We start from the raw sequence: 22251 nt of genomic DNA, 5'->3' as shown, positions 1-22251 counted from the left end.
TGCTTCAGTACTATATTTAACCCCCAAGGTGATGTGGGGCCAGGGCATATGTTCAAGGGGCTGGAGTTGAACATACACGGCTCTTGTACAAGTTGCCAATAAGTACCCTTAGCGCTGTCATACAAGCTCCTATGTTGTAACTGTCCCAGAGTAAGGGGCGTAACTAGTGAATGCCAAAGCCCCAGGAACAGTTAAAAGCTGAATTACAATAAATATGCCTAGTGCCATAAGTGCCCCAAGATGCAAGATGAGACCAATTCCTCCGTCCAGAATTCCTGTTGTATGTGTAAGTGTCATTGATGCAGGCAAAAGCCCCATCACATCTGCAGTGTAAATGTGCGTAATTCAGGTGATGTGATTTCTCTCTGTGCAAGTTGTAGTTAGTACGCCTGATGCAGGCAGGGGTAAGTGCACTTGGTGCAGGTTAAAAGTGTCCCAGTACATTTTGAGGAAATTGCAGGTTGAGATTAATCTCGCTCCTCCCGGAGCAAGGAATAAGCAGAGTACAGTGGCGCACGCCGTTGCGGCGAGGGAAATCAGAAGCCGGGTCCGTGAGATTGTTGGGCTTCTTCAGGACAGTACACCGGGGTCAGTGCTTTTCCAGCACAGTCACCCTAAGAGCGAGCATTAAACCCTGTGTCTGTGCTTCCCTGGCAGGTAACGTGCTTAGCCCTGTAGTCGTGGGTCCGTGTATGTCCAGTCCGCACGTACAGTTTACACTGACTATGCATGACAATTTAGTCAGCCCAGCCCTGGCCCCTGCCCACCTGATGCCCCACCCTGAGAGTGAAGACCACACAGCTGCGCCGGGCGCAGGCTCAGCATGCAGATCTTCCCTAAAACGCGTATGGTGTGGCATTTAAGTGACATATTTCCTCGCTCTACAAGACATAGAACTAGCCGCCAGGCGCAGTGTTATACCAAGTACATTTGGCTAAAAAGGGTTTCGGCCGTGAGTGGCACACAGGGGGCTTCGGGGTAACTCGGAGCTTCCTGTGCGGAATCGATATCAAGAGATTTCGGAAACATAATTTTTGTTACCGGGGCTCCTGGTGCATGCACCTTGTAATATATGAGCAAGCATTGAGCGACGAGTTAACTTTAACACTAGGCCTCAGAGTTCAGACGGACATTGTCTCATAGCTGCCAATGTTTCAGATTGCTATGTGTGACATTTTCATAATTTCAGTGTAATTGTGAGTGACATTTCAAGGACTATGAGTGACACTTTCTCAAAAGCAAAATCAAGCAATGAAGAAGAGGGAAACATGTAAATATCAGAAATTTCACCCATTTGAGCAATGTGAAACTCTAAGGAGATCTTAAAACAGCTGCAAATCACCAGAAATGAAAGAGAACTAACCTAGTGCCCTTTTAACCTGATCGGACAGTGACCACAGACACTCTGCATCGGGCAAGGCTCAGGGGAGTGAGGCTGAGGCATATGTAGGTTACAGCCAGCCAGGGCGCTGTTGTGTGTGTAAAATGGTATGTCCCCTTATGAGAAAATCCAGACATATGGCAGATGCTGACAGACCAAAAGAGAACTGGTTAAAGTTTGACACAGGCAACAAAAGGGGTGTGCATTTTTTATTATTCCACCATACGTTTTGGGAGGAGGTGCACTTCTTTATCAGTTTCCCAGATGAGTACGGTTGTGCCATTAATCCTAAACTCAAAAGCCTGGAATATTAAAGTCAGAAAAAGTAATGGCATTAATGTGGGTAGTGTCTCGACTAATGGTCATTCAGAAATGAAATCACCCATTTGTAACATTAAAGAGAAGTCATAAGCACAAAGATATATACATACATCTATCTATATATACATACAATAAACAAGTAGTTTTCCTGGATACGGAAATGTATATTCTAGATAATCAGATTCATACCACCCTTCACAGAAAAAATACAGCAACTAATGCAACTTTGGAAGCGTCAAGCTTCCATCAGAAATCTCTTATCTCAAGTATCCCATATGGGGAATTTTTGAGGATCAGACGAATTTGCAGTGAGGAGACAGAATGGAAGAAACATGGGAGCAACACAATTGAACGTTTCAAGAGAAGAAATTACAATGTCAAGACAGTCCGGAAATGCTGGGAAAGAACAAATAGCAAATCACGAGAAGAATGTTTGGCTGTGAAACAAAAAGATGTAGAGGCAGAAAAAGAACCAATCCGGCTGATAACAGATTACTCTCTGGAAAATAAACAAATAACGAGAATCCTAAGAAAAAACTGGAAAATTTTACAGCTGGACAGCACAGTGAAACAAATAGTGGGGAAACATCCAACAGTGATGTACAGAAGAGCCAAAAATCTAAAAGATCATTTGATCCATAGCCATTTCAAAGGGAAGAAAAAGGAAGGCACGTGGCTCAATACGAAAGGCTTTGTGAAATGTCACATGTGTAAAGCTTGCCAAATTGCAAAACAGACAAAGGAAATAAAGATGAGTAACAACAGAACATGGCAAATTCGTCAACTAATAACATGTAAAACTCAATACACAGTATACATTGTGGAATGTCCGTGCCCCCTAAGATATGTGGGGAGCACCATATTCGAACTAAAAAAGCGAATTTTGGAACACGTAAGGCCGACAATCCATATGGATAGAACAAATGCTGTAGCAAAACATATGAAGGACCATCACAATGGAGACTGGAAAAAACTAAGGGGCAGATTTATGTTTCCTGGCGCATCCCTGCAAATCAGCAGGGATGCGCCAGGAAAGATGCATCACGCAAGTTTACCCTTGCGCCACCACAGATGCGCCGCATTTACAATGCAGCGCATCGTGGCGCAAGGATAAACAGATGCGTGACGCATCTGATGGCGTAAGGGCGGCGCATTGCTGGAGTCGTGTCGCAAGCACGACGCAACTCCAGCAATGTTTAGGGGCTGCCCATACCTAACATGCTGCGTCATGCCTTACGCCTGCTTCAAGCAGACGCAAGGTTTTGACGCAGCAGCGTCGGAAAAGTGACTGAGTGAAATCTTGTAGATTTCACTGCGTCACTTTTCCGAGGCTTTTTCCGACGTAACGCCCACCCTGCATACATTAAACCTGACGCAGGTTTAATGTGGCGCAGGGCTTTACACCGTGATGCAGCTCCATAGATGCATCATGATGTAAATGGGGCGCAACGTGGTGCAGAGTTTACGCCGCCGCTGCGTCACAAAAGGGGCGCAACGGAGGCGTAAAAGTGGCGCAAGTCTAACATAAATCTGCCCCTAAGATTTTATGGCATTGATACGATCCCAAAGAAAGAAGGGGGTGGAGATCGTGAAAAGCAATTACGCCAGAAAGAATCGCGTTACATTTTACAACTGCGAACATTGCATCCACATGGGCTTAATCAGTCGGAAGAACTTTACATTCATTTGTAAACTTTAAGGGCTTCTCATGGTGAGGGTGAAAAAGAGGGAAAAAAGGCAAAAAAGAGAATGAAAAGGAAAAAAGAACAGGGTGAATAAAAGTAAAAAAGAAAGGAAAGAATTATGAAAGTTTCAAAACAGAAAAGGAGGAAGATGATAAACGAGCGTGAAACGAATGGATTATTTCCCACTGGAGGGAAAAAGAAACAAATAAAAGGATTAAGCGTCCTCGTTTCTAGAAAGAAAAAGAAATGGATTGAAACTGTACAAATAATCATCCGTGTACACTTTTTTGACTTTAAAAATATGCATTATTTTGTTTATTTAATGTCACCTTCACGTTTTAATAGAAAAAGGACAAAAACTACATCCTCCAGAAGGCATAGGGGCACATTGAACTGTGGCAGGAAATGATGTAACAGCTTGTTTGAAATATATGTATGGGTGTGCCCAAAAGTCAGGTTGATCGTGAGCAAGGAATCATGGCATTCCGAAACGCGTAGATCTTGCTTTGCCTAAAACAGCTCGCTATTTTGAAGGAATAAAAAAAGTGCAAAAGAAACAAATACGAGAGTTCGTCCCATCTGTATCTCTCCGGCTGGAGAGATCATTGCATGTATATTGAGCGGCGTGGTTCTGCCGCAGGGAAACGAACCCACGAGGAGCGCTGCATGTCCCGGTAAAAGTGGAACCAAGGGAAAGGATATATCTATATATATATTCACTGAAAAAACCATAGGTTTCACACATGTTATAGTTAGCTGGACATTTTACTGATAAAAAACCAATGAAATTCCCCCGTTATAGTTAGTGCAGGCAACTATAACTCACGCGACCGCAATCCTCTGCTGATGACATATGTGTCTTTATGAAAAAAAAATATTTGTAATATATGTATAGCTAAAATTTAATGGAAGAAGACATGGGCAAATAAGTGTCTAAATACAGTATTAGCATCAGCAGAGGATTGCGGTCGCGTGAGTTATAGTTGCATACAGTAACTATAACGGGGGAATTTCATTGGTTTTTTATCAGTAAAATGTCCAGCTAACTATAACATGTGTGAAACCTATGGTTTTTTCAGTGAATTTGCAAAGTTTTTTAAATGCTAATTCCTAACTATAACGTGTGTGAAACCTATGGTTTTTTCAGTGAATATATATATATATATATATATATATTCACTGAAAAAACCATAGGTTTCACACATGTTATAGTTAGCGGAAATTTTACTGATAAAAACCCAATGAAATTGCCCCGTTATAGTTAGTGCTGGCAACTATAACTCACGCGACCGCAATCCTCTGCTGATGCTAATACTGTATTTAGACACTTATTTGCCCATGTCTTCTTCCATACATTTTTAGCTATACATATATTACAAATATTTTTTTTTATAAAGACACATATGTCATCAGCAGAAGATTGCGGTCGCGTGAGTTATAGTTGCCAGCACTAACTATAACGGGGCAATTTCATTGGTTTTTTATCATTAAAATTTCCGCTAACTATAACATGTGTGAAACCTATGGTTTTTTCAGTGAATTTGCAAGGTTTTTTAAATGCTAATTCCTAACTATAACGTGTGTGAAACCTATGGTTTTTTCAGTGAATTTGTACGGTTTTTTAAATGCTAAGTAACTTTACGCCATTCGAGGCGTGCGCGCCCACTTAACGCAGTGCGTTCCGTGCACGGTTTTTATCAACTTTAATAAGCCCTGTACATTTGGTGGCCTTCGGCCACCAAAAGCACAGGGGGTGGGGTCAATGTGGATAGTGTTTTTTTTATTTCGATTTTATAATTTCATGTTGCCAAAATATAGTTTTTTTACTGATGTAATAAGCCCTGTACATTTGGTGGCCTACGACCACCAAAAGCACAGGGGGTGGGGTAAGTGTGGATAGTGTTTTTTTTATTTCTATTTTTTACCGTACGCTTACGGTAAGCGTACGGTAAGCGTACTCGGCGAAATTGCCGAAAAAAAAATAAAACCGTTTTTGCTCTTGGGGGATGTTTGGGGACTCCCTCAACATGACTATGTGGGAGGGAGTTGTCAAAACAGCCCCGTAACATGTTTTTGGGCATCATGTTTGATAAATAACACTCAGTGCGAGAGACAAAATGGCGGACGCCGCTTCCTGGTTTCGGCCGATTCGAATGTTTACTAAGATCTAAGAGCCAATCAGAATCGCGCTCGCGCACGCCACCGTACGCGTACGGTAAGCGTACGGTAAGCGTACCGTAAGCGGGCTCAGATATATATATTGATTTAAAGGCTATTTTCTCAGAATCTACTGAACAGATTTACACCAAACCTACAAAAGGCACTTCCTTGACATAGGGACTACCTCTCTGCCAAATTTCTAGTAATTCTGTTCAGCTGTTCGGGCTGTAGCTCTGTCTAAAGGTCCTATGGAAAAATGCATGGGAAAAACGCGTTTTGGGACCCCCCTTTTATCTCAGCCCCCGCTTGACGAATCCCCCCAAGACTTTCAGGGTAGGAGCGGAGCGTAGCGCCCCACCTATTTTGAGAAATTCGCGAGGATTCATCGACCAGCGCCAAAGTTATTCAAAATAGAATGTTGCGGATTTCCTATGGAAAAGGGGTCCTAACTATAACTACCTACTGGCGACCGCCAGTAGGTAATATATATATATATATATATATATATATATATATATATATATATATAAAAGTTTTTTTTCGGGTGCGCGCTGGGTGCGCGCACTCGGCGATATTTTTTAACAAAATATAAATCTTTTTTTTTGCCCTACAAGGTCCTACTGTGACCCCCTTACAATGCCTACTGGGTCAATTTCTCCCCACTCTGCCCCCTTTTCAAGTTCTCCCCCTTTGTTTATCACCCCCTCTTTATGCGATAGACAAAATGGCGGCCGCCGCTTCCTGATTTCCACCGATTCGAATGTTTACTAAGATCTAACAACCAATCAGAATTGCGCTCGCGCACGGCAAGGTGCACGCACCCAGCGCGCACGCTGCGCGCTTACAGATATATATATTGATTTAAATACTATTTTCTCAGGAAATACTGAACAGATTTACACCAGACCTGCAAAAGGCACTTCATTGACCTTATGGCTACCTCTCTGCCAAATTTCACATAATTCTGTTCAGCCGTTCGGGCTGTAGCTGTGTCTAAAGGTCCTATGGAAAAATGCATGGGGAAAACGCGTTTTGGGACCCCCCTTTTTTCTCGGCCTCCGCTTGCCGAATCACCCCGAGACTTTCAGGGTAGGAGCGGAGCGTAGCGCCCCACCTATTTTGAAAATTTTGCGAGGATTCGTGGACCGGCGCCAAAGTTATTCAAAATAGAATGTTGCGGATTTCCTATGGAAACGTGGTCCTAACTATAACTACCTACTGGCGACCGCCAGTAGGTAATATACATATTACCTACTGGCGGTCGCCAGTAGGTAGTTATAGTTAGGACCACGTTTCCATAGGAAATCCTCAACATTCTATTTTGAATAACTTTGGCGCCGGTCGACGAATCCTCGCGAATTTTTCAAAATAGGTGGGGCGCTACGCTCCGCTCCTACCCTGAAAGTCTCGGGGGGATTCGTCAAGCGGGGGCTGAGATAAAGGGGGGGTCCCAAAACGCGTTTTTCCCATGCATTTTTCCATAGGACCTTTAGACAGGGCTACAGCCCGAACGGCTGAACAGAATTACTAGAAATTTGGCAGAGAGGTAGTCCTCAGGTCAAGGAAGTGCCTTTTGTAGGTTTGGTGTAAATCTGTTCAGTAGATTCTGAGAAAATAGCCTTTAAATCAATATATATATCTGAGCCAGCTTACGGTGCGCTTACGGTACGCTTACCGTACGCGTACGGTGGCGTGCGCGAGCGCGATTTTGATTGGCTCTTAGATCTTAGTAAACATTCGAATCGACCGAAACCAGGAAGCGGCGGCAGCCATTTTCTCTCTCGCACTGAGAGTTAGGTTTTAAAATAAAGCCAAAAAACATGTAAAGGGGCTGTTTAGACAGCTCCCACACACATAGCCATGTTGAGGGAGTCCCCAAAGATCCCCCAAGGCCAAAAATGCAATTTTTATTTTTTTGCTAATTTCGCCGATTACGCTTACCGTACGCATACGGTAAAAAATTATAAAAAAAAAAGATATATCCACACTCTCCCCACCCCGTGTGCAATTGGTGGCCGCAGGCCACCAATTGTGCATGGTTTCTAAGAGGTGTGATAAACTATAATATTTTAAACAAAAATAATAAAAGAAAAAATTATCCACACTCTCTCCACCCCGTGTGCAAATGGTGCCCGAAGGGCACCATTTGTGCATGGCTTATAAAAATTACGAAAAATTAAAATATTACCTTTCAAAACGAAGTGCATCATATGTCCTCCATGTGCGCACGGTGCACGAAGCGCATCGTGCGTACATGGCCCATCTAGCGTAACGTGGGCACGCGGTGCGCGAAGCGCACCGCGTGCTTACTGTGCGCGCACGGTGCGCGAAGCGCACCGTGCGCGCACGGAACGAACTGCGTTAAGTGGGCGCGCACGCCACGAATGGCGTAAAGTAACTTAGCATTTAAAAAACCGTACAAATTCACTGAAAAAACCATAGGTTTCACACACGTTATAGTTAGGAATTAGCATTTAAAAAACCTTGCAAATTCACTGAAAAAACCATAGGTTTCACACATGTTATAGTTAGCGGAAATTTTACTGATAAAAAACCAGTGAAATTCCCCCGTTATAGTTAGTGCAGGCAACTATAACTCACGCGACCGCAATCTTCTGCTGATGACATATGTGTCTTTATGAAAAAAAAATATTTGTAATATATGTATAGCTAAAAATGTATGGAAGAAGACATGGGCAAATAAGTGTCTAAATACAGTATTAGCATCAGCAGAGGATTGCGGTCGCGTGAGTTATAGTTGCCTGCACTAACTATAACGGGGGAATTTCACTGGTTTTTTATCAGTAAAATTTCCGCTAACTATAACATGTGTGAAACCTATGGTTTTTTCAGTGAATATATATATATATATATATATATATATATATATATATATATATATATATATACACTCCAATGCTCACCTTTAGGATTCAAGCAAGCTATATATATATATATACATATATGTACTGTACCACATAAACAGTGAGTTCATGTACCAGCAGGTCTTTAGACTAATACTGGGCTACAGCTGTTGCCTAGGCAATAAAATATAGTGTGCACTGTTTTGAGTACCCATTACAATATGGCGGACATAATAACGGAAAAATGTGAAGTCCGTCATTGTTCGCGACTCTTGCTGGGACCAATAGAAAAATGTGATTGGACATTTAAATGGGGGCAATACAAACTAATGTGTACAGATGGCATTGAGGAAGGCGGAATGCCGAAACCGGTCTGCCTTGATTGATCAATAAATTGAAAGTTGTGGAGTCCGTGGAGTGCGTTGCTTCCTGTTGGGGAATTGTTGAAGAATTAATGCGTGACTGCCGCTGTCACGGCATCGACACCCGCCCGCAAGCTGTTCGGCGAATAAGTGGCTTTTGACGAAGAAAATTATTTGGTTTGCCTGAACCGCCGCCACTGACCAGCACGGTGAATCTCATTGACACCAGTCAGCGTTTACTACAAACGAAGGAGTACAGTTACTAAACCGTTCCCTGTGGTTTCACCCCTGTGTGCAGTGGAGTACGGTAGGGCGAGGAACAATCCTTCAGTTTAAACCCCCAAAAAGACTTGTGTATTTTCGTGTCCACTGAGGTCAAAGCATTACTTTAATGTTAAAACCCGTGAATATGCAAGCAAATCTCACTTAGAGATAACTTTGAGTACCCATTACAATATGGCGGACATAATAACGGAAAAATGTGAAGTCCGTCATTGTTCGCGACTCTTGCTGGGACCAATAGAAAAATGTGATTGGACATTTAAATGGGGGCAATACAAACTAATGTGTACAGAAGGCATTGAGGAAGGCGGAATGCCGAAACCGGTCTGCCTTGATTGATCAATAAATTGAAAGTTGTGGAGTCCGTGGAGTGCGTTGCTTCCTGTTGGGGAATTGTTGAAGAATTAATGCGTGACTGCCGCTGTCACGGCATCGACACCCGCCCGCAAGCTGTTCGGCGAATAAGTGGCATTTGACGAAGAAAATTATTTGGTTTGCCTGAACCGCCGCCACTGACCAGCACGGTGAATCTCATTGACACCAGTCAGCGTTTACTACAAACGAAGGAGTACAGTTACTAAACCGTTCCCTGTGGTTTCACCCCTGTGTGCAGTGGAGTACGGTAGGGCGAGGAACAATCTTTCAGTTTAAACCCCCAAAAAGACTTGTGTATTTTTGTGTCCACTGAGGTCAAAGCATTACTTTAATGTTAAAACACGTGAATATGCAAGCAAATCTCACTTAGAGATAACTTTGAGTACCCATTACAATATGGCGGACATAATAACGGAAAAATGTGAAGTCCGTCATTGTTCGCGACTCTTGCTGGGACCAATAGCAAAATGTGATTGGACATTTAAATGGGGGCAATACAAACTAATGTGTACAGAAGGCATTGAGGAAGGCGGAATGCCGAAACCGGTCTGCCTTGATTGATCAATAAATTGAAAGTTGTGGAGTCCGTGGAGTGCGTTGCTTCCTGTTGGGGAATTGTTGAAGAATATATATATATATATATATATATATATATATATATATATATATATATATATATATATATATATATATATATATATATATATATATACATATATGTACTGTACCACATAAACAGTGAGTTCATGTACCAGCAGGTCTTTAGACTAATACTGGGCTACAGCTGTTGCCTAGGCAATAAAATATAGTGTGCACTGTTTTAAATATTTTTCGTATATGTATTTAACAACAATGACTTTTCAAATTATGTTGCTCAACGACACTAACGCATGTTACCATTTTCAGTGCTACAGTGCTTCAGGATTGTGAATGGAAAAGCAGAAGAGCTAATTAAATATAAAACAGATCTTGCTTTAAATTAATTTAGGAAACAGTCACTGTACGGGACCTCTATTCGGGAAAAACACCAACCTTTCCCTCCCAAAGCTCGATGTTAGCACATCTCAGTATGTAGTACGTTCAGGTAACGAAACCTTTAGTCCCCCACTGCAAAGTGCATAAAAAGCGACCCCTGCTCACTGGTTACCACCTACCACTTTGCCCTAGCGCCAAAAAATCGAGTGCATCAAACTGACTGTAACTGGTCCGAGAACCTGTAAGTGTGCTGTTCTGAGGGGGCTTCCTGAAGCTCGGACCGAGCCCCCCCCCAGCACCAAGAGGGCTAATGTTACGTCACTGATGGGAATTCTACACCCCTCAACTTGTAGTCCCGGCCAATGAAGGTTGCAGGCTTTATCCGTACATTTGTTCCAGTTTGCGGGCTTTGGTTTGAATCCGGCTTTGTGCTATTGGTCTGGGCGTCTCTTTTATTGTCCAGTGTCAATCAATCAATCAATCAATCAACGCATTTGTATAGCGCACTACTCACCCGGAGGGTCTCAAGGCGCTAGGGGAGGGGTCTGCTCGAACAGCCAGGTCTTGAGCTGCTTCCTGAAGGCGAGGTGGTCCTGGGTAAGGCGGAGGTGGGTCGGGAGGGAGTTCCAGGTCTTGGCGGCGAGGTAGGAGAAGGACCTTCCTCCTGTGGTGGCTCTTCGGATGCGGGGGACGGCGGCGAGGGCGTGGCTGGTCGATCGAAGCTGGCGTTTGGGAGCGTAGAAGTTGAGGCGGCTGTTGAGGTATCCTGGGCCTTGGTTGTGTAGGGCTTTGTGTGCGTGGGTGAGGAGATGGAAGGTGATTCTCTTGTTGACCGGGAGCCAGTGCAGGTCTCTCAGGTGTCCGGAGATGAGGTTGCGGCGGGGGATGTCCAGGATGAGACGTGCAGAGGCGTTCTGGATCCGCTGGAGTCTCTTCTGGAGTTTGGCGGTGGTTCCGGCGTAGAGGGAGTTGCCGTAGTCCAGACGGCTGGTGACGAGGGCCTGGGTGACCGATTTCCTGGTCTCGGTGGGGATCTACCGGAAGATCTTACGTAGCATGCGCAGGATGTTGAAGCACGCCGAGGAGACGGCGTTGACTTGTCTGGTCATGGAGAGGGAGGCGTCCAGGATGAAGCCCAGGTTGCGAGCATGGTCTGTTGGTTTGGGTGCGTTGCCTAGGGCGGGGGGCCACCAGGAGTCGTCCCAGGCGGAGGGTGAGGAACCCAGGATGAGGACTTCCGTCTTGTCCAAGTTCAGTTTCAGGCGGCTGTTCTTCATCCATTCGGCTACCTCTTTCATCCCTTCGTGTAGGTTGGCTCTGGCGGTGTCGGGTTCGTTGGTGAGGGAGAGGATCAGCTGGGTGTCGTCGGCGTAGGAGATGATGTTGAGGTTGTGCTGGCGTGCGATGGCTGCGAGGGGGCTCATGTAGACGTTGAAGAGGGTTGGGCTAAGCGAGGAGCCTTGAGGAACGCCGCAGATGACTTCGGTGGCTTCTGATCTGAACGGTGGGAGGCGGACTCTCTGTGTCCTTCCGGTGAGGAAGGAGATGATCCACTCCAGTGCCTTCTCCTGGATTCCGACGTTGTTGAGGCGCTGCACTAGGGTACGGTGGCAGACCGTGTCGAAGGCTGCGGAGAGGTCTAGGAGGATGAGGGCCGCTGTTTCTCCGCAAATGTTTTGTTACGCCAATGTGGGTGAGGGAGTGGTAGAGTGGGACTAGACTAGACAAATCAGCTGGAAAGAGCAGTTAATCTGTGGGGGAATACATGAAAAGTGCCCCCATGGCTAGGCTGATGAGTCTAAATTATAATTATTATTATTATTAAATTTCTAAGGCGCACAGCTACCCGGAGGATTCCCGGCGCCATCGGACACACGCAAGAAGACAGAGATGCACTATTGGTTAAATAACCATGTTTTAAGATCTTAGGGGAATTTGAAGTAAATATTTTCATGCCGGAGTTGTAAGGGGAGAGAATTCCACAGTGAAGGAGCTAGGCAGGCAAAGGACCGACCACCCATACGTACTTGTTTGATCTGGGGGACTTGAAACTTAGCCTGAGAAGAAGATCGAAGATGGCGCGTGGGAAGGTGCCGATGTACCAAAGAACTGAGATAATGTGGCGCTACACCAGATTTAATCCTATGCATATAGCATAGGGCTTTAAATTTAGTGCGGTTTTCCACCCTCAGCCAATGAAGGTCGCGAAGAGATCCTGAAATGGAGGCCTTTCTAGGTAGTTGGCAAAGCAGCCTGCAAACCACCTCCTTGTTGGCTCCCAAATATAGGACATTGCCATAGTCCAGTTTGGACACAATCAGGGCCTGTATAGCTGTTCTTTGCGTAGGCCTAGGCAGCATCCAAAGTATTTTTTTGAGCCATCTTAGGATGGTAAAGCAGGTCGAGGTGACCTTAACTGCTTGCTGCCTCATAGAAAGTTGGTCATCTATGATTATACCAAGATTCAAACTGATTGTGACGGTTGGGGGAGATCACCCATTTGAGGTGGCCAGTGTTGGGGACTCCGGAGATCTTTGTTTCTGCCGAGAATAAGAACCTCAGTTTTCCCACCGTTTAGTTTCAGCCTGTTAGTATGCATCCAGCCAGCTATCTTTTGCAGCCCTGCCTGGAGAGATGACACATTGGATGTCTCCTTGGTGGACAAGGAAAAGATAAGCTGGGTATCATCTGCATATGAAAAAATGGTTAGCCCAGCTTCTTCAGAGATTGTGGCCAGGGGGCTAACATAGATATTGAAGAGTAATGGGCTAAGTATGGATCCCTGTGTCACTCCATACGGGGAATCGTGGGACTTCGAACTAGCGGTAGAGGAAAAGACCTAAAAAGTCCTCTCAGACAGAAAGCTAGACAGCCACTTGAGTGCTGATCCGACAATGCCCTGAGATTGTAAAGCTTGTAAGAGGGCAGCATGAGACACAGTGTCGAAAGCAGCACTCAAGTCAAGCAGTATGAGTGCCATCGTTTCTCCCATGTCCAGACGTTTACGGAGAATTTCTGTGACGCCCAGGAGTGTGGATTCTGTAGAGAAGCCAGCTCTAAATCCTGATTGAGATGTATGAAGGATTTCTTGGGAGTCCACAAACTGCATCAGCTGCTTATTAACATTTTTTCTAAAATTTTAGAAAATGCAGGCAGTAAAGAAATAGGGCGGAAATTAGAAAGTTCCGCCGGATCTGCATTCACCTTTTTCAGCAGGGCTAGAATCATGGCATGTTTCCACGCCGCTAGTACAATTGCATCACGTAGCGATGTATTAAGCAGTTCCATAATGACATTAAGTAGCGGTAATTCCAATTTTTGAAGAATGGGAATAGGGAGAGGGTCCTTGAGAGAGCCAGATTTAAGACTGGATAGGATGCGACTAAAAGATGATGTATCTAGAGGCAGCCAGTTATCCAACGCCTTACCAGGGTTTGCACTGGTGGCCTGTGTCATAGAGGGAAAGGTGCAACCCGATGTAGGTGCATTGCGCATTAAGTGCAACTTTGCATTAGTTGTCATGATATTAAACTCTGTATAGATTTTTTCAATTTTATCAATGAAGAACTTCACATTGCGCTGTATTTAATTCAGGTGGCGTGGGGTGGCAAGAGGCGCCTGACAACTCTTTTACAACTTTAAATAGGACTTTAGAATTGTTATGAGCCAGTGTGAGGGTGTTGTTAGCATGCTCAGCATGAGCAGCTTTACATAGTTCGTGGTAGTCCTTTTTTGCCAGTTTGCAAGTAAGTTGTGATTCCGGCGAATAGCCCTTTCTCCACCGTCTCTCCAAAGCTTTACATTTGGTTTTTACTATTTTTAATTTATTCAAAAACTACGGGGCAGGAGGGCGATGATTATTCATTTTTTTGTTAGCCATAGGTAGACATACATCAGTGGATGACACCAGCCAAGCTTGAATAGAGTCTGCATCCGCTATATTTGTTGGGGAGGTGGCAGGAATGTTGTTTAGGAGATGTTGGTTAAAGCGATCGATATCTAGGTTCTTCCAGTTCCTGAACCCAACTATGGAAGATAGGTTAGATGGGTTTTCTCCAGTTTTACCCTAAAACCAACCAGAAAGTGATCAGACCAGATGATGGGGAGGGCTGCCAAGCAAATGATGCTAGCTAAATTAGAATAAATGGGATCTAGTTATAATTAGCGCATCTGTCTCTCACATACCCTCACTCTTCAACAGCACTGAGTCCCTTAAAATGATAACCACACCTCAGTTATCATCACACACAACAAGACAATACTTCCCATATGGGCTCAAACCAAAAACATCACCCTCCCAGCCACACACCCTACACGGTGTAGCTTACTATCCGTGCAGGTAAGAGCTTCAGCGCCCCACATAGGGGTCGTAAGCGCTATACAAATACTGCAATACAATGAAACTGTCTGGTTAGTGTTTTTACCATGCTCTGTTTCAGATACTGATTCTGCTACTCACCGCAGTTGCAGAGGTCCTGTGGCAGTCCGACCTTCAAACTCCGAATACGGCGGTTGGACCACCACAGGACTGCCGAACTTGAAATGAGGCCCATAGTTACTAGCAAGGATGTTGCTGTAATGTGTGTCTTAAAAGTTTTAGAATCTTTCATCTGCGCATTCTTTTCGAGCCATGTATTGAGTCTGTGTGAAGTGAAGGTTCTCCTTTAGTCCGTGGATGTGTGGCTGGCAAGAAGGCGATCACGCTTCTCCGGGCTGTTGAAATAAATACTTAAAGCCTTTATTGGACTCTTGGCTTTCTTCACCACAAATGTCCAGAATGATGGTAAGAAGACCCAGTGATCTTGTCTTGGAGTCACCGCTAATGATGTCTAGAGAGGTAATGACATGCTCTCATCAGCAGGACTCATGGTCAATAACAGAGATGTCTAGAATGTCTAGAAAGGTACTAAACCAAGTCTGAAGGACCAGGAAACACCTGCAGTGGGATGTCTGACAAATAACGTGCTGCACAAATATTGTGTCAAAAATATCAATGTAAAGAATATCATCTACCTATAGTACAAAAATATGGGAAAAAAAATTGGATTCACACGAATAACGTTAGAAATTATACAAAAATATAGACTTTCATTATATAATTTGTAAATCCAAAATAGTTTCACATATAACATTAAAATAATGTAAAGTAAATATTTTTAAATATTTACAAATATATGCAAATATGTACTCATATAAAAACACAAACCTATATATATGTATGTGTATATATATATATAAGTTTTATATGTATATTTAATGTAAAACTATTAACTAAAATATATATATTTTAATTTATATTAAATGTTTTAAAATATTGTTTTTAATTCACTATTATAAAAAACATAAATAAATAAAATATACATATATATTTATATATTTAAATAAAATGAAAAAATATTAAAACACAAGTCCAAACATTAAACTAAATTACTATATTAAAACTATTAACTGAAACAAAAATGTACTAACCATATTACAAAAATAAAAACAAATATCTATATATAAACAAATGATATAAAATTAAGCAACCAAATAATACTAATATAGATTTTAACAATTTAAAAATACTTATTTAAATAAGAAAATAAAAAATACACTATTCCCACTCCAGTCTGGGCAACACTAGTTAAAGCATTGGACTTCGGAGGGATTAAATTTACTATTCCCACTCCAGTCTGTGCAAAAGTAGGGGAAGAGTTGGACTTCAGAGGGGTTAAATTTATTATTCCCACTCCAGTCTGTGCAACAGTAGGGAAAGCGCTGGACTTCGAAGGGGTTAAATTTAATATTCTCGCTCCAGTCTGTGCAACAGTAGTAAAAGCGTTGGACTTTGGAGGAGTTACATTTACTATACCCAATTCACTCTGTGCAACAGTAGGGAAAGCGTTGGACTTCAGAGACATAAAATGTACTATTCCAACTCCAGTCTGCAGCAGTAAGGAAAGCGTTGGGCTTCGGGGAAGGGTTAAATTTACTATTCCCACTCGTCAGTAGGGAAAGTACTTCACTACAAACACATTACATATTTAAATAACCCTATTAGTTGGCCAGAAATATACAACTCTTAATATAAAAATTATATATAAAAAATTAACAACACAATTAAATGAATTACATGATTATAAACATTTGTAATAATTAATTTAGAATTATAAAAAAAGCTATTAATGTATTATTCAATTAAGTTTACACACTATACTCCTACAAACTTGCAGCACACACATAAAATATAACTAAAATAAAGAAGTATAACACAATTAACATATTTAATGATCAATTAAATATGTATTAATAGATTAATAATTAATTGTAAGGGTGTGCGGTAAACTCTGCTCTGCCGGTGGAGTTCACGGACTTTTCATACTCTGCGCTCAAAGCTAAGGGTGGGCGTAATGTGCGTAAGGGAGCTACGCGGAGAGGCACGGAGATGGAACCAATCTCCAGACTCTCCACATAGTTCCGTTACGCACATCCCGCCTCCCGTCTGCCTCCCGCCCGCCTCCATCCGCTGCCGATAAGGTAAGGTTATTTAAAAATTGCTTTTTTAATGTATTTAATACTGCGGGCGGGAGGCGGGTGGCCAACTTCTGTTATGCCCGAGTGTGCGGAGATTTGCCTTGTTTCTCCGCCTATTATCGCGGAAGGGCAAATCTCGGCGCATTCCGTGGGCGGAATGGAGTTGTCCGTCCACCCTTACATTAAGCTTGGAGTGCAATGTTTTGCAAAACTCTGCCTGTACCACGTAGCAGAGTTTATCTGCGCTAGTGACTTAATTCAATTAATTTGGAACTGTTGTGATGACATGCAGAACGGTCCGGAACCAGACAGCAAAAGGGCTTGTGACTAGTTCAACCAGGCTGCAAAATCGGTCTCACTCGGGTGACGCTGACGCACACAACACGCTTCTCGTAGCCGGTACCAGAAAACAAAAGGGTGCGTGACAGCGCTCCAGCTGTTTTTAGGCATCCAAGTTTGCGCTGCAGTGGCTGGTGTAAAATTAAAATATATATCTCCATAGAGACCGGTGCAGCTGCCCTCCTTGCGCCTGTGCTCCCTCACCTGACTCTGCTCTTGCATAGGGGCAGAGAGAGATTAGGCATATGCGCTTCATGCTGCCCGGGTCATTCTCCCAGATGACAAGTCCATGGTACACTGTAGTACACCCCATGGTGCCAGGAGAGGGGTCAATCCGGCTAGCAGTTGGACTGGAAGACGGCCATCGGAGTGGACTGAAGTGCCCCTGAGCCTCGCTTATTTGGCTGGCCACTTTACGGATGGCGAGGAAGAATCGGGCACGGAGGCATTGTGGAAGCCAAAGTGGTGGGGAGCAGAAGCAGTTATCTAGCCCCCATCTGAAGAAGCCCATGGGGGTAAGAGAGACCCAAAAATGTTCAATGTATTTTTGTTTCTCGGTCATGTTGTTTTCAGAGGTTTAGGGGTAATGGTGTTGGTATGTGATTGTCCCTTTTCTCGCATGTGAGTCACCTTCTCATGGTTTGCATGTGTTAATATATTAGTGAGTGTTTGGTTTTCGCTGTCTTTGTGCAGTGCCGTCCGTTCTCATCATCATGGCTCATGTTGACCCTAATTGCCTGTTGCCGCTTAGAAATGGCTGTTTGCACACCACACTTTATGCATCTCCACTACGCATTTTTGACATGTCTTTAATGGTTGTGAACTGCTTCTCTGCTGGAAGGTGGTAGCTTGAGAGATGCCAGTGCACGGCCATTCCAGATTGCAAGCGGTAAGTGCCGGTAACTCTGCCCGCTCATGGTACTCCACTGAATTTATCGGAGTCTTTCGGTAACTCCACGGAATTCTGCAGAGTGTAACCCTGCTAGCTCTGCCCAGGCCTAATTAATTGTTAATTAATTATAGCCTAAATAACTTCCCACCTTATGCACCTACAAACGCAATATAATTATTGAACAATTCAAATAATAATAATAACTTAAATATTAATTGTTAATTATTACTCCACGTCATGAGCAGGGGCTGACCCACCACCCACTCTAAGTATATGTTTACGAATTGGCTACTGTCAGCAACAGCATCCAGCGCTCTGAAGTTTGAGTCTGAATCCCATCAGGGTCTTTCATCGTGTATGGATGCATTAAGTTTGTGTTGTACCTTATTTGCATTTTTGGTATGTTCCAAGTAATCTATAATCATTTTAACAGAATCACCACTCCTGTTATGATGCCCATCAGCTCAGAGCAGATGGTGAATACATCTATTCGCTCAAAACAAATGAAGAGATCTGAAGCCTTGAACTGAAGGAGAGCGGAAAAGGTGCGGAGAAATGGGGAGGAGGGGTTGTTGGTTTTAGGAGTTGTTCTCCTTCTCTTGCCTGCCTATACTTCTCACTCTGTTTTTCCTATAACTACTCTCACCCGAAGGATATGTAGGGCCCCGGGACAAGACATATTTCAGCTGTTACTGTGACCCCATTCTGTAAGTTTATGTAAAGTTCAACATTCTTTGGCACCATGCAGGCTTGAATCAGGAGAATAGAATAATAGAGTAAAATTCAAAGTAGGTGTGAACAAGGACCCCTAAAATATGTCATGCCGGGAACCCCAAACCTCCAGACAGCGTCTTCTCTGCAAATTCTCTGCTTCAACCTATTGAAGGCTTATAGAACACTTTGATGTTGTACTTGGGAGCGCACCTATTGTACACCTGTCCTAAGGAGGGGGGTGTAGCATCGCGCCACAAAGAACCACAGACACTTTGGTGGTTTATCTGGAGCTTTATTTCTTTACCTCTTGCCTCTGCCTTGTCACTACACTAACTGCCCGCTTCTTCCCTCGCTCCTCCTCTTCCCCTCACCCCAAGGCTCCGCCCCACCAACTACTAGAATGCTCACAACATTACATCTCCCCCTTTGTTAATAAAGCTTGTGACAGCGCTCACATCTCTTCGATCAACCGTCTCGGTTTTTGAATGTCTCTTCTTGGCCGGAGGGACATGCCTTCAGACACAGTTCCATTGCCGCCCTCAGCGTCCCTTTCCTGACCTATTGGTGTTCGATCATGTCCTTCACAGTGTCCAGTCACAGACGTTGTAGACCCCAGCGCGAGTGTCTCTTTCATGGTGGGACTGCAACTTTGAAAGTGGGGGACATTGCGAGTGGTGCGCCTGTTTTCCGACTCAGCCGTCAGCGCGGTACCCGTTCGTCTAGTGACGGTGAGGGGCGTGGCCCGGATCCAGCAGTCCGTTTCCTTACTTGGTTCTTGTTTGACCACGACGCAGTCCCCTTCACGAGGCGAGAGAGATCTAGCTCGTCTCTTGTGGTCCGTAGAAGTTCTCATGCTCTCCTTGTCAGCGCAATCAGCGTCAGTTACTATTTCTTGGTGAAGATGACCTAATGACACCGGTCTGGATGCTTCCTCCCAAGTGGGTATCCGCGTCCAGATGGGGCGCCCTAACATGAGTGTCGCTGGACATTTGCCTGTCGTGGCATGGGGTGTTGTTCGATATGCTCGAAGCACTTCGTTGAGAGCCATTTGCAAATCTCGTCTATCACAGGTAGCCTGCTGGAGAGTCTCTTTGAGTATGGCCATAAACCTCTCACCAGTGCCATTGGCTTGTGACCACACAGGTGTTATCCGCCGATGCCGGACACCCACGGATTTCGCAAAGTCGCTGAATTTCCGTCCATTGAACGATGGACTATTGTCTGTTTTCAGTTCCTTGGGCACACCCCAGGCTGCAAAGACTTCATCTAGAACCGCAATGGTGGCGGCAGCACTGGTGGACGGCACAAACTGGGCAATGGGAAACCGGGAGTACACGTCCATTATTACGAGAACATATTTGCCTGATTGCATTGGGCCATAAAAGTCCAGGGCTAGTTCGTGCCACACTCCAGGCAGCAGCGGTGTCATCTGACTCGGGGCCGGAGGATCACCGTGCCCTACTATTGGACACTGTGGACACTCTTTCAGGGTGGCATGAGGGATGGTCTCCAGGGGGCCCGCAGGCGCTCGCGCTTGATCCTCCCCAAGATGGACATCTTCCTCCACAACGGACAGTCCAAGCGAGTGTGATGCCCTGGGGTGTCGCGACTTGTAATCAGCCAGGTTGACTGATTTGCCTGGCTTGTACACGATGTCATTGTCATTGCTGACGCGATAGAGAACTTCCACCAGACGCAGCCGCTCGGCCGTCGGCAGGCTAAGGAGACAGTCAGCCTCCGGCCCTTCTATGACGTGGATCACAGCGGGAACTGACATTCTGTTGTGTCTCAGCGTGGTTGAAAACTTCCCGAGACAGGGGAGGGGCTTCCTGGACATCCAGGTGTAGACCCGAACAAATGCAGGGCTCAGGCGCGGGAGGGGGTTCATTTTTTTGTACTCCGACACCGGAATGTAATTTAGTGACGCTCCGCTGTCCATTACAAATTTTGTGGCATGTCCACCGACACTGATGTCCAGTCGGGAATATTTCTTAAGTTGGTCCGGGTCGGCAACCATGCTCGCGTATTCAACTGAATATTCTTGTTCGTCTGATGTCGATCTAGAGTCCCGATAGGGTGATCTCCTCGACCATCGCGATGTCCGCGACTCCCTGCTGGAGTGCGATGATCTTGATGACGACTTTGGGCGACCATGCACCGCTCGCGCATGTTGCCGGCAAGTGTCGCTCCGCGACGTCACAGGCAGATTCTTTTCTTTCTTGCGGCGATACTCTCCGCACATGGCTTCAAAGTGACTGCTCCGACCACACTTGCGGCACTGCTGACCCATAGCCGGGCACACTCCGGAGTGTGGGAAGTCGTACCCGCATCTGTAACATTTTTGTGCTGTCGCCTTCTTCGCATAATCATGTCGTCTGTTGTTTCTCCCCGAGTCCGGTCGACGGTGCCCAGAATGGCGCCGGCGCGATGAAGGCCGATCAAATCGCCCGCGCTCCCTGGACCCTCGGCGAGGGCGACCGGTTCGCACCTGACATATCTGCTCTCGGCGTTCCGTACGCCCTGCTTCCATGGTCTTGGCCTGCTCCTCGGTCTGGTCATGCACTCTCGTCAGTTCCTCTATTTCGTCTAGGGTGTGAATTTTCTTTAACAATTTTCTTCGGAGGGTCTCAGACTGACAGCCGTCAATGACACGCAGCCGTATGGCATCCTCCGTAGAGAACGCTTCAAAGTTGCAGTGGCGTGCCAACCGTCGTAGTCGGGTTATGTATGTGCTCATCGCTTCATCCTTTACTTGGTGCGCCTGCTGGAACACATACCTCTCATAGTCTACATTTTTTTTGTGTAAAAATTTCTTATCCAGGGCTTCCCGTACCTTGGCGTACGTCCCTGCATCCGCAGCTGGGATTTCCTTAATTATCTTGCTAATGTCCTTCCCCACGAGGTTTCGAAGCGCAATCAGTTGGTCCTCATCGCCGAGGACCTTGGAACCTTTGATGTAGTCCTCAAAGTCTTCTATCCACTCCTCCCAACGAGGGCCCATGCTGCTACCGACTACAAGCGTCAGGGGCTCCGGAGGGCGCAGGTGTGACAGCCCCATGATGATGGGTTTTGCCTCCTGTCGGGTCGGTGATCCTTGATTCGACATTGTGAATCCCGTGCGCTCGGGTCAGTTCACTTCAGTCGGCTCGCGTGCTCGCACCTGCGTTTGTTGCACACTTGTCTCGTGTTTGCTCGTGCTTGTTTGTTTCTTTGTCTTGGCTTTGCTCGTGCTTGTTTGCTCCTTTATCTTGGCTTTGCTCGTGCTTGTTTGTTCCTTTATCTTGGCTTTGCTCGTGCTTGTTTGTTCCTTTGGCTTGGCTTTGCTCGTGCTTGTTTGTTCCTTTATCTTGGCTTTGCTCGTGCTTGTTTGTTGTACACTTGCCTT

General features: G+C 44.9%; 1 pseudogene; it reads left to right on the top strand.

Moving 5' to 3' along the window:
- The first annotated feature begins 936 nt into the window (after positions 1–936).
- On the top strand, positions 937–1065 carry LOC146788872 (U11 spliceosomal RNA; annotated as a pseudogene).
- The last annotated feature ends 21186 nt before the right edge of the window (positions 1066–22251 follow it).

The sequence above is a fragment of the Triturus cristatus genome, chromosome 10 (assembly GCF_964204655.1).
Source record: "Triturus cristatus chromosome 10, aTriCri1.1, whole genome shotgun sequence".
NCBI lineage: Eukaryota > Metazoa > Chordata > Amphibia > Caudata > Salamandridae > Triturus > Triturus cristatus.
This window is presented reverse-complemented; position numbering and strand designations above follow the sequence as displayed.